This window comes from Felis catus, chromosome D2 (genome assembly GCF_018350175.1).
Source record: "Felis catus isolate Fca126 chromosome D2, F.catus_Fca126_mat1.0, whole genome shotgun sequence".
In the NCBI taxonomy this organism is placed as follows: Eukaryota; Metazoa; Chordata; class Mammalia; order Carnivora; family Felidae; genus Felis; species Felis catus.
In genome coordinates, this window is record NC_058378.1 from 1,195,752 (window position 1) to 1,211,859 (window position 16,108).

General features: G+C 40.4%; 1 long non-coding RNA gene across 2 annotated transcripts in view; it reads left to right on the plus strand.

Moving 5' to 3' along the window:
* The window catches only part of LOC123380723, a 195,755-nt gene that overhangs the window by 1,380 nt on the left and 178,267 nt on the right, over positions 1-16,108 (plus strand). For both annotated transcript variants that reach the window (XR_006586812.1, XR_006586813.1), the window contains exon 2: positions 11-118. This is a non-coding gene — a long non-coding RNA (uncharacterized LOC123380723). The remainder of the gene's footprint in view (positions 1-10; positions 119-16,108) is intronic.

Consider the following 16,108-nt stretch of genomic DNA (forward strand, 5'->3'; position numbering starts at 1 on the left):
TTTCTTACAGGGCTGTGCGTCCAAACTGGGTCACCAAGGAGGTTCTGCTAATCTGTCACTCAGACACTCCATTAAAAAACATGCCTTCCAGAACCACGCAGCCGTAGGAAGAGGGGTGGTAAGTCTTGCTTTGAATTTTCACTGTTCACAAGGGGTACCTCTGCTAACATTTCATGAGGGGAAAGTCACATGACCGCATCTAACTTCTAAGGGGGCAAGGAAGAATAATTCTACCAGATACTAAAATACGTTTGAGTTAAATTCTTCCAGCTCTATTGAAATAGAGTTGACATATAACACTGTGTAAGTTTAAGCGGACGACGTGTTGATTTAATACACATATATTATAAAATGATTAGCGCCATAGTGTGAGCGAACGCCTGCATCATGTCACATAACAGGGTGAGAAGATTTGGCAACATCCCCTCCCCCTGCTTCCTGGTAACCACCATTCTGGTCTCTTTCTATGAGTTCTGCTTTTTTAGAACCCAGGTATAATGGATATCATACAGTGTTTGTCTTTCTCTCCCAATACCGTGAAGGTCCACCTATTTGTCGTAAAGGGCAAGAGCTCCTTCTTTCTCATGACTGAATAATATTCCACTACACACGCGCGTGCACGCACACACCACATCTTATTTGTGCGTTCGTCTGTTAAGACACTTCGGTTGTTTCCATATTCTGGCTCGTGTGAGTAGCGCTGCAGTGAGCATGTGAGTACAGGGAACTCTCTCATCTCCAGTCTTCATTTTCTTTGGGCAAATACCCATCAGGGGGACCGCTGGGCCATACGGTAGCTCTATTTTTAAACATTTTGGGAACCTCCACACTGTTTCCCGCAGAGGCTGTACTGATTTATATTCCCGACAACGGTGCACAAGGGTTTCCTTTTCTTCACACCCTGGCCAACTCTTGTTATTTCTTGTCTTTTTTTATTTGTACCATTCTGACAGGCGTGAGGTGATATTTATACTTCCCTGATGGTGAGTGAAGTCGAGCACAGTTTCATGTCCCCGTTGGTCATTTGTGTGTCTTCTTTGGAAAAATATCCAGTCAGTTTCTCTGCTCATGTTAAAAACAGGGTTATCATTATTATTTTTGACACTGAGTTGTATGAGTTTTATTAGCCACTTACCAGACACGTGATTTGCAAATATTTTCTCCCACCCAGTAGGCTGCCTTTTCTTATTATTGGTGGTTTGGTCTGCTGTATAGAAGCTTTTCTAGTTTGGTGAAGTGCCTCTTCTTTATTTTTTTCTTTTTTTGCCTTTGCCTTTGGTGTCAAACACAAAAGATCATTGTCAAGACTGATGTCAAGAACCCTTTCCTCTATACTTCCTTCTAGGAGTTGGGTTAAGAACTGAACATGGTAACAACTAATTATTTTCCTTTAATTACTCAAGATGTTGTCATGTCAAAAATGTCATTCTAAGACAGTGATATCATTTAGCTCCTTGTTAAAGGGCAGAAAGAGGCCAGGAAAACCATACGTAATGAGACAAACTTCCAAAAAGATTGTACAACAGAAAACAAGCTGGTTCTGAGATTACTGAATGAATCAGATGAGGGGCTTAAGCCTAGGAGAGTATTCTGTTTCACGGAGAAAGAATTGACTCTGGGTAACCAGTCTGAGCAAACTGGCCAGAGGTACCACACGGTTGTTAAGAGTAGAAATGTAAGCAGAGACTCTGGCCAGAATGGGCAGAAAAAAAGATAGTTGGGAGAAAGGACAGATGTTAGAACAAGAAGCTGCATAATGACCTGGGTTAAAACAACATCCCACAGAAGACTGCCAGATAAAATCCAAGATTCCCAGTTGTATTTAAATTTTAGACAAGTGATAAATGGTCAGATAGATAGATAGATGATAAATAGATGATAGGTAGATGATAGATAGATAGATAGATAGATAGATAGATAGATAGATAGATAAATGATAGACAGATATTAGAAAGAAAGGTAGGTAGATGTATCTCTAATATTACATAGGACATACTTATACTAAAAACATATTCACTTGTTATATGAAATTCAAATTTAACTGGATGTCTTATATTTTTATTTACTAAATCTGATAACTCTAAACACAAAGTTACAATAAATCGTACAGTTTATAAATGATAAATTTTGCACTAATGCTTATGGATAATTTTTTTTAAGTGAGTGCTCAGAATTTTTTTTAGTGAGGCTATTCATTCTGGAATGTCTGTCCTAACCGTTGCCAAGTTTCGACCATTGAGAAACTTTCTGGAGGGCTGAATATAAGTAGAGATCTTCAAATACCCCAGCATGTATCCTGAGGATGGCATTCACTTAGATTTCAGTCACTGGGTAAAATGAGAGACTTAGGCTGGTGAGGCTAAAGGTAAATGAGTAAATTTATCAAATAGAAGCAACACTTTATTAATCCTAAATTGCAACATTTGGATTTGACATTTAAAATAGTTGAGAGCAGGGGCGCCTGGGTGGCTCAGTCGGTTAAGCGTCTGACTTCGGCTCAGGTCATGATCTCACAGTCTGTGGGTTTGAGCCCTGCGTCGGGCTCTGTGCTGACAGCTCAGAGCCTGGGGCCTGCTTCCAATTCTGTGTCTCCCTCTCTCTCTGCCCCTCCCCTGCTCATGCTCTGTCTCTCGCTGTCGCAAAAATAAATAAAAACATTATAAAAAAAATTTTTAAATAGTTGAGAGCAATCTTTGACAGACTGGGTCAAAGTACCTCTAAAGTACACATTGGAGGACACAGTAGACTTCTCAATTATTTTTTGCCTTTCTTGTTTTTATGCATTAATACACAAAACAAAAAATATATATGGTGGTTTATTGCCATTTTGTTAATTTTTTAACAAATGGTGAATCTGTTAAGCTCCTAAATAACAATGTGCCTTGATCAAATGGCAGCACTAAGTTGAGGCAAAAGCACAACCCAATAGAAAAGGTAACCTGACACAGCCATGGAAAGGACACAATTTTTTCTCACTTTTTTTCTTTTTTTTTTTTTACAAAAAGAAGCCTTTACTTTTTAACCCTTTTCAATATTTTTATTTTTAAACTCATAATTTCTCATGAAACAGAAAATGTCTGCTCATAGAACTCCATCATTATGTTAGCTACATCTTTGGATTATAGAGCATTTTAAATGTAAGATTTATATTTTGCAAATTTTAATGTTAAAATTGGATTACCTAAATGTACTTTCTTTTATCTCTGCTTTCATATTATGCAAAATAGGAGTTTTTTCCTAATGCTAATGAGTGTTTTACAATTTCCTTCCTCTCTGTTCAGGGTATTTTTCCTTTGTGCTGCACTTGTAATTACTATAATTTTATATAATAATAGGATGAAAATATACAGAAGTTTCTCACAGTTTATGGCTAATAACTATTGATTTAAATTTGTTGTGTCAGATTAAAATGCAGCAAAAATCTAATATCCCAAAGAACAAGCCCTCAGCGGACTTTCAATATCAGATTTATAGATCCTTTAAAGGAAGTTTCCCTTGTACTGACCTCCTATATATGTTGTATATCATCATTTTATGTATTTTATGTATGTATGAATTTTCAAGTATACTTTATTTAATGACCCTGTACTCCTATAAAATGACTCTAAAAGTTTATGGAAAATTTGAAGGCATATGAAATAAGCAACCGTGTTATTTCATCACAAAACCTCGAACATAAGTCCCATTAGTCACTGTTTAAACATTTGATAAAATGCAACAGACCTGAACACCTATTTTAACACCTACTGGGGGAGGCCAGCAGCATCTGAAGTCATTTGCTCTGTGCTATCAATCAACAGCCCTCTGAGAGCCTGCAAAAATAATGTGCTGACGTGACCCAGAGACCACACTAAAGGCCCATTTACTTTCGTTAGCTTTAAACACACAAATTTAGATGAATGATTGAATGTTCCATCCATCTCTAAGGAGCCACCGAGAGCTCTGTCAAAACCTGCTCTTCCATGGGTGAAAGCCCATAGATTTGGACCATATGTTATTTCCGGGATGCCTGGCTGCCTCAGCCGGGAGAGCATGTGACTCTTGATCTTGGGTATGTGAGTTCAAGCCCCATGTTGGGTGCAGAGATTACTTAAAAAATTAAAATCTTTAAAAAAAATAAGTAAATATGTATTTCATGTGTGTAGAGAATGATAATGTTATGGTAGAAGAAAAATGTAAAATGAAGGTGTTTTTTTTTTTTCCAGCTGACTTGGAATGAGGTAAATAAAAACAAAAAAGAATAGAAACTTACTTTTTCATTATCCTGATAAGTACCATCTTGCTCCTTGGAATAGTAATTGGATTGGGGGAAGAAAATATGGGTCCTCTCCTAGATTTCCCTTATACCACTGGTTACTGTCTTTTCTATGCCCCTGCCTCCTTCATCTGGATATGTCCTATTCTTCAGGACTGAGTGTTGACATTACCTCCTCCAGGAAATTTTCTACAATTTTTAAGACTGGGCTACAGTCTGTCATTACAAAACCTATAATGCCTTATTTTTTACACTCTATCACATATGACCCATTGTAATGATCACACCATATGAAAATTGCTGTCTACAAATTTCAGCCTCTCTCATCTATGTTTTTGGAAAAAGCAGCACACTATTATTTCAGGCACACAACCATTTTGACTAAATGAGTGAGCATAAATCTGTCTAGCAGAACTCAATTGACTATCTGGACTGTCAAATGCGGTTTAGTACAAGAGTCCTTAGGAAGAGGTAACAAGAGGGAAGAATACAATTTCAGAGACCATTATGAATTTTAGGTCATAACGGTTGAGGTTGAAGGTAAATGTCTTCCTCTTGCTTGCTACTTTATATTAGGTCACTAGTAAGATTATTTTACTAAGCATTCTGACAGTGAAGCCTCATCCTATATAATATCAGACAAATCTGACAACTCTGAAAAAAAAAAAGCTTCTGTTTTTATAAGTCGAAGATATTTTTCCTTTGTAAATTTCCAGGTTTCTAGTATGCACCAAAGTTATGTGATTATGAAAAAAGTATCTTGATTTACAGGGCAGGGAACTAAGAAATCAAGAATATTACTGCAAAAAAATATACAATTCTGTAAGTAAGAAATGTACTGGTTAAGGTAAGGCTGCTGTAAGAAAAGGATGCAATTTAATACAGCACAAAGAACAAAGAGGCACATTTCTCTTTCAAAACAGTCCTGAAGTGAGTGATAAGGGTCTGTCGATGCAGTTCTGTCCCATGGGGACACCCAACAGCTAAGAGACTCCGTCTCTGCTGGGCGGTTTTGTCCCTGCATACTGGGTGCTGGGATGTTGAGTTGCTACAATAGCTCTGCTCCCGACAGAGGAGGGGGGTAGCGAACAAGGAGAGTGATGGGCGTCACCAACTCACAATTGCACCACATGGAGCTCCCTGCAGAGTTCCGGCAGAGGACTACTAGAAGCTTCTACCATTGACAGGGAAAACATTCAGGAGCTTTCAGTAAGAAGAACAGGAATGACCACATCATTCAGGGCACACTTTACCTGGATCATTACTACACTCTGGATCCATTCATCTTTACATGTACATGATTCCACTGTTAAGCACATACTGCATACTTATGTAACAATTAAATTGAGTTTGAAAAATAGAAATAAATTAATAATATGATTGTTAATAGATTAATGATAGGTTGCTAATTTTAGAAAATATTATGGAATTTCAAATAAACCATACACTATTTTGCTATAAATCATGGATGTAACAACTGGAAAGATATGTCCTAAATGTTAACAGTGATTAACCTCAGTGCCGGGATTATGAAAGATACTTAGCTTTCTTTTTTAGGTAACAACTGGAAAGATATGTCCTAAATGTTGACAGTGATTAACTTCGGTGCTGGGATTATGAAGGATACTTAGCTTTCTTTTTTAGGTGTCAATATTTTCTAAATTCTCTATCATAAAAATGAATTTATTTGTGATGTGCTTAAGAAACAATACATATCTGTGTGAAGAAAACGTATACAGCAATTCTGTAAATACCACTGGAGAAATGAAATTTAAGTACATTCAATTTCAGCTGCCATTTTTGTTGTAAGAGCGAGGATGCACTTGTGCGCGTGCCCAGAGAAGAGGCATTAGATGGAGGGGCAGGGGGAGAGGGGGAGGCGGAATCCCCAGCAGGCTCCACGCTCAGCACAAAGCCTAACATGGGGATCTCGTGCCCCTGGGATCATGACCTGAGCCGAAATCAAGAGTCAAACGCTCAACTGACCGTTCTTTTCTTTTTCTTTTTCTTTCCAGTACCAAAATAAAAAGTGCTTAAGAGAAGTTATTTGGCATTAGTATCAATATTCTGCTTTCTTTTCATTGCAAAGTTGTTATCATATACCCATAAACAATAGGTAGGACAATTAATTTCAGGGAACTTACAGCTTAAATAAAGTAAACCCAGCTTGTTTTCTTTCTTCCTCATAGAGGAAACAGCTCTCTCTAGCCTATGGATAAAACCAGGACGTTTGCCCCTATATTCTTTCTTGACAGGGTAACCCTGGAATGTCCATCGAGCATGCCAAGTGCTCCAGGAATCCCTAAGCAACAACAGAACTGTTAGTGTTACCTGTCAGACTTTCATAAATTGAATTGAGAAGGAAACAAAGAACTCTTGGATAATCGATCACACACTAGCATAGCACACACCCTGAACTTTCCATGGCTTCCCTTTGCCCCTCAGGTCCTATGGAGTTGACGTGGAGACAGGCTCAGGTAAATGTTCAACAGACTGGATCTGCATCATAGCTGAGATCACTGAGGTTAGCAAATCACCAGTCTTACAATGAGCTTCCCCAAATCTGCTTAATTTTTGTCCCTGAAGAAGACAGCATTTTTATTATTCTGGTCAGGAGATAAATCTCCTCTCTGACCCAAGGTGAGATGCTACCCTGTCTTTCAAGGATGTTGGCTATAAAATATCCTTGAGAAAATAGTGCAAGATGGCTAGAAAAGCCACAATCACCTCTCAGCAGTGTGCGTACTGTTGTAGGTTCAGCCGTGGATCCCCTCTGCTAGGATTGGCTGCTGCCTGGGAACCTGAACCACTAAATATTTGTCAGGTGAATGACTGCTCTCTGCTGTGGCCTAGGAGATGAGGTGGCTCAGCTCTCCCTCCCTTTGCACGTCAATCCCATTGATGTCCACTAGAGAAACATCCCCGTCGGTGCAGGCATACACCAGGAATACACAGTATGTAAAAATAAAATCTCTAGCTTGCAGTGCCTTCTGCCTTGGCCTTTGGCAAGATGAATGACTGGATACTTCCACATTGTACAAGTGTCACTGATAGTAGAACAGGGGTGGTGAGGGTATAAGTGACACAGGAGTCCTGCCACATCTTAGTCCTGCATTTCAGTCGTGTGTTTGGAGAGCAGGCACGAGACAGCATGTGGGGGTAGGGAAGATGGTGGGTCTCCCTCGTCATACTTCAGCCGTGGGCAAACCACATGATGCGCAAGGAATTCTGGACCCTCCTCGTCATCACGTACTTATTTATGCAAGACGTTCAAAATTCAAGAAAACTTTATTTCCATGTTTTGCAGGTAGAGATACCGATATAGATATTCCAAATAATGTAGCAGTGCCAGCGTAGACACTAACAACCGCTGGTTGCTTTAAAGAATAGAGATTGTCTTCCGAAAGCTGCTGAAGTGTCACCACGATGGCAATTTTGAGAGTGCAGGGACTTTCCCGTGATGCCTCCATCCCGCACCTGAAAAAGGTTGAGACTGGTATTCATGCAAGGGAAGTTGAGGTGCAATTGGAAATTCAGATGCCTGCATACTCACCGTTCAGATCTGAGGTTTAAGAACAAAATTTCAAGTAATTGTGTGAAACCGCGAATGTGTGGAGAATGTGAGAAAAATTAAGTAGTGAGGACAAGACTGTTTCTGGAAATAGAAAGCATCTTCTTAAAACGCACGAGGTCAGTATTCGGGGTCGCCTCGATGGAACTGCACGTCACTTCTGACCAGGAGTCACAGGGCTCGCTGTACTCTGACCTTTAGCTTGGTGGCCCTCATCGGAGTGAGGGCGTGTGGGCGACAAGGAACCCATAGAGCTTGGGCTGGCCGGAATTCTCCCTGTGCTCCCATTTGGTGAGCATTCAGGATGCTGTCTGCAGAAGTCATTAGCAAGAGACGATGCTGGACTGTGCTTCCTCTGCCTTTAATACCAAACTTCTAAAATGTCGCCACCACACTTTGAAATAATGACACTGTGACACTGCTTCATGGTGTTCAGACACATTTTTGGTTCATTCTGGTGTCTCAGATGTTCATTCTGTGATGGCGATATTTTGCTTCAGTCTCGGCTTTGGCTGAATGTGGAGCTTAACCCTTGTCCTTCTTCATTTGGACAATGTGGTTTCACTGCACTTGTAAAAGTAAGTGTAAATAATACTTGGAAATAACAACATTTCTCTGCTGAAGGATTAGAACAGCTTTAGACCTGAATATAATGCAGGAAGTTAAAGGCAAAGGTTTTAGCTAACTTGGCCTTTCTTTGATCTGAGTCCTGAGGACAATTTTCCTTATCCTCACCTGAATTTTGTCTTCAGTTTGGACATATCTCTTAAGCTACCATTTCTTCAAGCCCCTCAGCCTAAAGCTCCATTCCTTCTCCAAAATGAGAAGTCCGCTCCCTGAGGATTCTTGTAGGGTCTATGCAATGACCCAGATCTGGGTTATACAATCTCAAGAAATGTCCATCACTTAGGGTGTCTGATCCTGGGTTTCCGCTACCGGGAGTGGATGTTGGGTAGGAGAAGTGGATGCCTGTGCTGATCCCGTGAGTCAGAGAAATCTGTTCCTTTAAATTCAAGTGTCCCTTTCAACACGCCCACCAGTGGGAGCTATAGGCCTACGAATCCTTCATTATCTATGCAGTAAAATAATAACCTATTTAAATAATAAATTTTCTTACAAAGGGAAACATTGATTTTCAAGGGACAGTGAAATGTTAGCTCATAGTAACCAAGTTTACTGCTTTAATAAGGGACCTTCCCCATGTCTGACACCCTGTGTCCTCACCAAAGGTTGGTTCCTATTTCCCCCATAGCTCGGAAGATTCAGAAAGGAATCAGAGGAGGCTTTAAAAATCACGTTTGTTGGGCCCCAGGGACACACTCTCACTTCCTGTGGTTATCAGCCTGCCCATCCATGACCTGCACACTCCTGGTTAGACACCTGCTCCGTCATTATTAGATCTCCCGGCACCCGGCATGCAGGGGGAAAGCTGGGAAGGAGCAAACAAGAAAATTCAGTGTTGGTATTCAGACAGGCATTTCGGGACATTTCATGCTAGCAGGGCCCCTAGCAGTGAAGTGACTGCCCTGTGGGTCTCCTCACGAAGGGCCACAATTCAGCAACTCCCTTCCAGGGCTGAGTTACTGCACTTGGCCTGGCCTACCTGAGCAGGACCCTGTGGACTCTGAGACCCCGGAGCCCCATAAGAATGAATGGACAGCAGAGATGCCCAATGAGGAGGAGAGGCTCCAAAGTAAGATTCTGAGCACACTCCTAGGTCACCTGGAGGGCCCAGAGGACAGTTCTTTGGCCTCAACTCCCAAAATGTCCCTGTGTCCCAGGAGTGGTAGGGTGTCTGGGGTAGACCTGGTGTTCACCAGTGTCTCACTCACTCATTCCTGTGTTCAACAAATGATCGTTGGACTTGTCGTCTGGGACTAGGGGAGTTAACACAACACAAATTCTTGCCATCAGCACACTTCTGTTTTGCTAGCAAACAAGGGACAAAACCCAAGGGAAACCTGTAGTACCCCAGACTATAAATGATCCGTGGAAAATTAGATCCCAGTGGAAAGAAAGGGAGAGTAGAGTGAGGCACTTGCATTGTCACTGTCAGTAGAACGAGACTTGAGAATGTACCGAAGGAGGGAGGGGACCAGGTAGGATTGTATCTGGGATAAGTAAATCTCAGGCAGAAGAAACAGCATGTTATGGACTGCATGATTTTTTTTAAGAAAATGTCCTGCAACGTGCATTTTATTCCACATCATCATACAACATGTATATGGAGTCATAACTCTTAAGAAAATGATTTTTTTTCTCTACCGACTTTGTGGGTAGGGCTTAAACCTTTCGCTTTACTATGAAGCAATGCAAAGAACAGAAACCCACTTGGATTCTATCTAGTGGTTGTGATGCACTTCAAGTGTGCCAGGTAGAAGGAAAGAAGAGCCTTGAAAGAGCACTGTGACTTACAGCCCTGGACCCTCCACGGTCTCGTCCCGTTGTGAACCTCAAGACAAAATAGAATTCTATACCATGCAATACTGAACAGAAGACCGCAGTGGGACCTTGTGTTCAAAGCAGCACCGACCCACACCTGATGGTGTTTCCAACGTTAATCTTCTGTTGGGATATATGACCAGAACTTTGAGTACCAACAAAATTCCTATGTTGAAACTCTAAACCCCAGGGTGATGATGTTTGGAAGGAGGGCCTCTGGAAGACAGTTAGGTTTAGGTGAGGACATGAGAGGGGTGGGATTCACAACCTTGTAAGAGGAAGAGACCAGCACTGTCTCTTTCGCTGCACTGTGAGGGTGCAGTGAGGAGATGGCCTTCTGCAGGCCAGGAGGACTGTCTTGTCAGGAACCTAATCTGTAAATACCTTGGGCCTCCCAGTCTCCAAAACTGAAAGGTGGGTTCTGGTTGCTTAAGCCGCCTGGTCTGTGGTGTTTTGTCCGAGTAGCTGACCCTGACTAAGACACAGCATGGATCCAACAAGGCCCTAGGCAAGCATGATGTCTTAGACTAGCGGTGACATGGCAGTGTGACCGAAGCCGGCCCCAGAGAGGCCAGGGTCAGAAAGGAGCATGTTGGAGAAATAACAGAGCAGGAGAGACTTCATACTATGTGAGCCATCACTCAGACCGTGTCCTTTGAGCAGCTGTAAGGCTTTGGGCAGAGTAGAAAATAATCTTATTTTTGTGGAAAATCTTTCTTTATCTCATTACTGTAATGTGTGTTTTATCAATATAGCCAGCCCTTCCTGCCTTCTCCATGTTTGTATACATGTCTTTTTTTTATCCCTTTACTTGTAACTTTTTTTAATGTTTATTTATTTTTGAGAGAGAAAGAGACAGAACACAAGTGGCTTGGGGCAGAGAGAGAGGGAGACACAGACTCCGAATCAGGCTCCAGGCTCTGCGCTATCAGCACAGAGCCCGACGTAGGGCTCAAACTCATGAGCTGTGAGATCATGACCTGAGCTGAAGTCAGACGCTCAACCGACTGACCCACCCAGGTGCCCCTACTTGTAACTTTTTAAAGTCTGTCTAGCGTAGGCAGCAGATCATTGGGTGATGCTTTCTCATCCATCCTGACCATCTATGACTTGTAATTTTTGTATTTAGACTATTAATGTTTAATGTAATTGACATTGTGTCTTTTTAGTTCTATCATTTTGTCTAATTTTTGCTGTATGCTTTCCTCTTTTTAACTTATTTCAGTATTTTAAAAAAAAATACTCATTTTAATTTTTCTATTGTTTGTATGTGTATGTGTGAACATCATTATATTGGTCTTTAGAATTTTAGTTATTAAAATATGCTTCCTGAACTTTCATAATCTTCTTAGAGCTAATGTTCATCTCCTATAAACAGCAGAAACCACTTCTCATATGTGTCCCTTTAATCACCCCATCATCTTTCACTGTATCTACATACTTTTAAAGTGCAAAACACAATGAATAATTTTTATTTGTAAACATTTATATTTTGAATAAAGAAGAAAATGTTTTTTATAAATGTTCAGATATTTGTCAATATTGGCAGGCCATTATTTCTTTAACATTTTTTTTCTGCCACATTTTTACTCTCCTTTTCTTCTGAGATTCATTAATTATTAATCTGGACATTAAGTCATTTGCTATCATTCCATGCGTTTCCAAGCCTCTGTTTCCTATCTTAGTGTCTTTTTTTCTTTCTTTTCCTGTAAGTTCTGTTGACCTACGGCTACTTCAGTGACTTTCATCTACTATTTCCATTTGTTAGTGGCCCATATGCTGCAATTTTTATTTCAATATTTAATTTTCATTCCTAAAATTTTATTTTAGTTTTTTTTCATCTTATTTCCCTGAAGAAGTTTTATATCTTTATTTGCTTTGACAGCATTTTTCTTTCTTTACTAAACGTATTCATGATAGAGTTTGAAATGCTTGTCTTGATCATTCCAATACATGGCATCTGATTGGCATTTGTTGATGACCCTTTTCTTTGGAAATGGGTCACATTTTTTTGTTGTTTTGTGTTAGGTTATTTTGAATTTATATCCTTAGCACTGTGGATATCATTTTGTGAAGATTCTAAATCTTGTTTCATTCTTTTGGAGAGTGTTGATGTTTTCGTCTTAGCAGGTAATTGCCTAGACTTGTATGAAGCTCCATCTTTCCCACTGTTGTGGATGGAAATCCAACCTCAGTTTAATCATGGAAGCCTTTGTGAAGCACATGGTCCAAGGACCAACCAGAAACTCGTGGGGTGTTTATGTACAGAGTTTAGGGATTCTTCTCTAGCTTTATCTCTCCAGCATTCCCTATACTCTGGTAACCAGCCACAGCTGCCTGGGCTTCTTTGCTTGGCTTTACTTCTAGCCAAGAAGAAAATCTATTCTAGAAAACAGATGCTCTATCAGAGTTTTAGCAACCTTTGTCACATCCTACATAGCTTCAGCCTGCCTTCTGGGCAAAGACCAAAAAGCAGAGGAGAAATCATTGACGTGCTAACTACTTCTCCACAGTTTGACTCCCCTCCCCCCAAAACCTGCTTTTGTTTACTCTCTAGAATACTCAGATTTCTCCAGAATCTATAAGTGTTATCTGGTACGGTGTTGGTTTACAGGGAATTTATACTTCCATACTGGAAGTGTCACTCTGTCTTTTCCACTGAGATTAGACCAACAGAGGAGACAATTAGAAGTCCAGTACAAGGTGGGCATTGAAGTGGTTCAGGTCATAGGGCTTGGTGGTTTTGATCAGTGATAGAGAGGTACAGATACTTCTAGAATACGTTTTAAAGAATGAACCAATAATAATTATTAACAGATTGAATTATTGGTGTGAGGAGGAGAGAAATCAAGAATAACTGCAAATGTTTGTCCAAAGTAGCTGGCATTGTTAAGACGCTATTGATTGAGATGAAGAAGACTCCAAAGAAAGGAGATTTTCAGGGCTGGCAGAGAATGAATTAGGGTTTTAAGTGTTGATTATGCTATTATATATCAAATTAGGGATAATAAGAGGAATACTTAAATATGTCCACCTTTCTAGAGAATTGTTCAGAATTCAGAATTCAATTGCTCAGAATATTCATTGTTTTGACTTACGACTAAGAAAGTCTAATGCTGTAGAAAATTCAGTAGATGAGGATATTTTGGCATTCCTCTCTTCCTGACATCATGCATCTGAACCCACAACCATTCTTTGGTGCTGTGTAAGCCTGTGCTAGTATGTGTTTATCGTGACACAGGATGTTTTACTGAGTGACAGCACAGGACTTGGAGCCATGTTTCCTAGGTTTTAATTCCATTTGCAATCACTAGCTAAGTGACCATATGTATGTGCCTTGGTGATCTTCTGTGTAGCAAACCACCCCAAAGCTTACTGGCTTAAAATGGCAACCAAAGCCAACTATGTGTTGGCTTTGGCTGTTGTTGGCTATGGCTGAGGTGGTTTTTGGTGTGTTGGCTATGGCTGAGGTGTTTTTTTTTTCCTGCTGGTTGTGTTTGGGGTGCCTTCCAGGTCTAGTGAGATGGCAGTTGGAGGAATAACATTAAAGATGGCTTTGCTCTCAACTGGTACCTTGATGGGATAGCTGAAAATCTGGGCTTAGCTTGTCCATGGGACAACTGGACTTTCCTCTCTCAGGATGGTTTTTCACACGGTCTTTCCATGTAGGATCTCCAGTAGCATAGCCGAACCACTCCCATTTGTTGCAGGACTCCCCAGAGTGCAAAATCAGAAATGGCTAGGTCTTCTTGAATGTTATAACTGAACTATTTCTGGGTCTGTTTTCTGTTGGGGCATTATACTGGCTAAAGTGAGTCACAGCATCTGCCCAGAATCGATACACATAAGGATCTAATAAATGGTGGTTTACTGGGGTTACTGCATCAAGTTACTTAACCTCTCTGTGTCTCAATATACAACATTTAATTGAGAGTGTTAATGTAAATATTACATAAGAGTGTAGTGAAAATCACAAGAATTGATTTATGAAAATCACAATGATACAATGGCATACATCCAAAACATGTTCATTATTTATTTTAACTATTTAAAAACATACTTTGTACAGCTTAGTACTGGAGTGTATTGTTTGCCATCTGACAAATTTTTCTGTGGTCCACAATGCAACAGTATTTTTGCGTTTCCTTTATTCATTATGTTTTATTATGTGTGACTTCTGTATTCCCCAACTTAAAACTAATGAAAGAAAAGCTATTTGGCATGACTGAAGGCATCGGATCCTCAAAACAAAAGGCTCTTTGAAGGGGATTTCAAAAGAAAACTTCCAAAAACTTTCTGTGTATCATTTTTAATCTAATTGATTTATTCCATCATCTAAGCAACTTTTTGATAATGTTTTATACAGTTGGATTCTGGATGGATTTTATATCATAAAATGCCCTTGTCTATTTGTGGCTCTTGACTTCTTTTTTGGAGTAGGTCAAAAATTCATAGAAATCCTTCAGGCATCAAAGTTCAGATAAAAAACCGAGTAGATGGAAAAGCTTTTAATGCTGATCTCTTCTTGGTTCTGTCTCCTGACAGAACATCTGTGGGCACGAAGGACTTCCATGGTGGGTGAGAATAGGGTGTGTGTATTTGCAAATCTTAGCTCATTTTCCGGGATGCAGGGTGGTGATTAGAACCTCTGCCTACTCCCCTCTCCTCCACTGACTAGGCAGACTTCAGTCATTGTCCCCACAAAGTAGGTTGTACTCGGGGAGACAACACAACTCAGGCCCCTGAGAAGTTCTCTACGACATCTCTCCGATGTCTTCCCTCTCACTTCAGCAATCAGCCTGGATTGTATGTATTTTGTATGTTTTATTTCTGTGTAAGATTTTTTGAATAAAAAAATTGCCAAGCTAAAAAATAGTTTTAAAACTACTTTTTCTAAACATCTGTTGTAAAATTTAATTATATATTCTTATAATTAGGATTAAAATGCCTCTGGTAGGGTTGAGAGAATTGGGCAGGAGGAGCGCCTCACATTATAAATGATTTGCTTCCTAATAATGTAAATCCAGGTGAGGAAGGGGGAGTTCTGTGAAAAGGGACAGAGAGGCATAGTTTTGAGACATGTGACACTGTAGAGTTGGGCAAACCAAGGAGATTCACATGGAGAAATGTGTTAGTAGGCAGGGTGATATGATGGTTAAGTTCTCAGGAGGAGGTGACTGAGTGGGTATTTGAAGACATGACTTGTATAATGACAAAGATACAAAACTGACAAAATTACTTTAAAAATATGCCTTGAGGAAACATTCTCTGAAATGACGTGGCTCTCTCTCCAAACTGCACAGGCTCTAACTCATGACCAGCCCCTGACGAGGCCAGTTTGGCCCCCAGAGGGCCCATAGGTGCTGTGGGATGTGTGTAGCTTCGGGGAGATGATGATTGGCTTCCGGGTTGGGCTCACTGGTGACTGAGTGAGGTAATAGTCAGCTGGGGCTGCTGTGACAAGATTTCATAGGTTGGGAGGCTTACACAATGGGACTGTATTTATCACAGCTCCAGAGGCTGGGACATCCCAGATCAGAGTGTCTGCAGGGTCAAGGTCTGGCGAGAGCTCTCCTCCTGGTTTGCAGAGGGCTGCCTTCTTATATCCTCACAAGGAAGAGGAGAGGGAGAGAGAGACAGCACATCTCTGGTTTCTCCTTGTGAGGATACTAATTCCACCATGGCGCTCCACCTCCTGACCTAATTACTTCTTGTTGTGATTTTGTTTAATTAGCATTTGTTAGGTAATGCCCTGGGGTATCAGATGGTGTGCCAGGGTTCAAAAAATAACACAAAGGAATTGAAATAGAGAAGTCTGGTTAAGGCCAAACTGGTCAAAT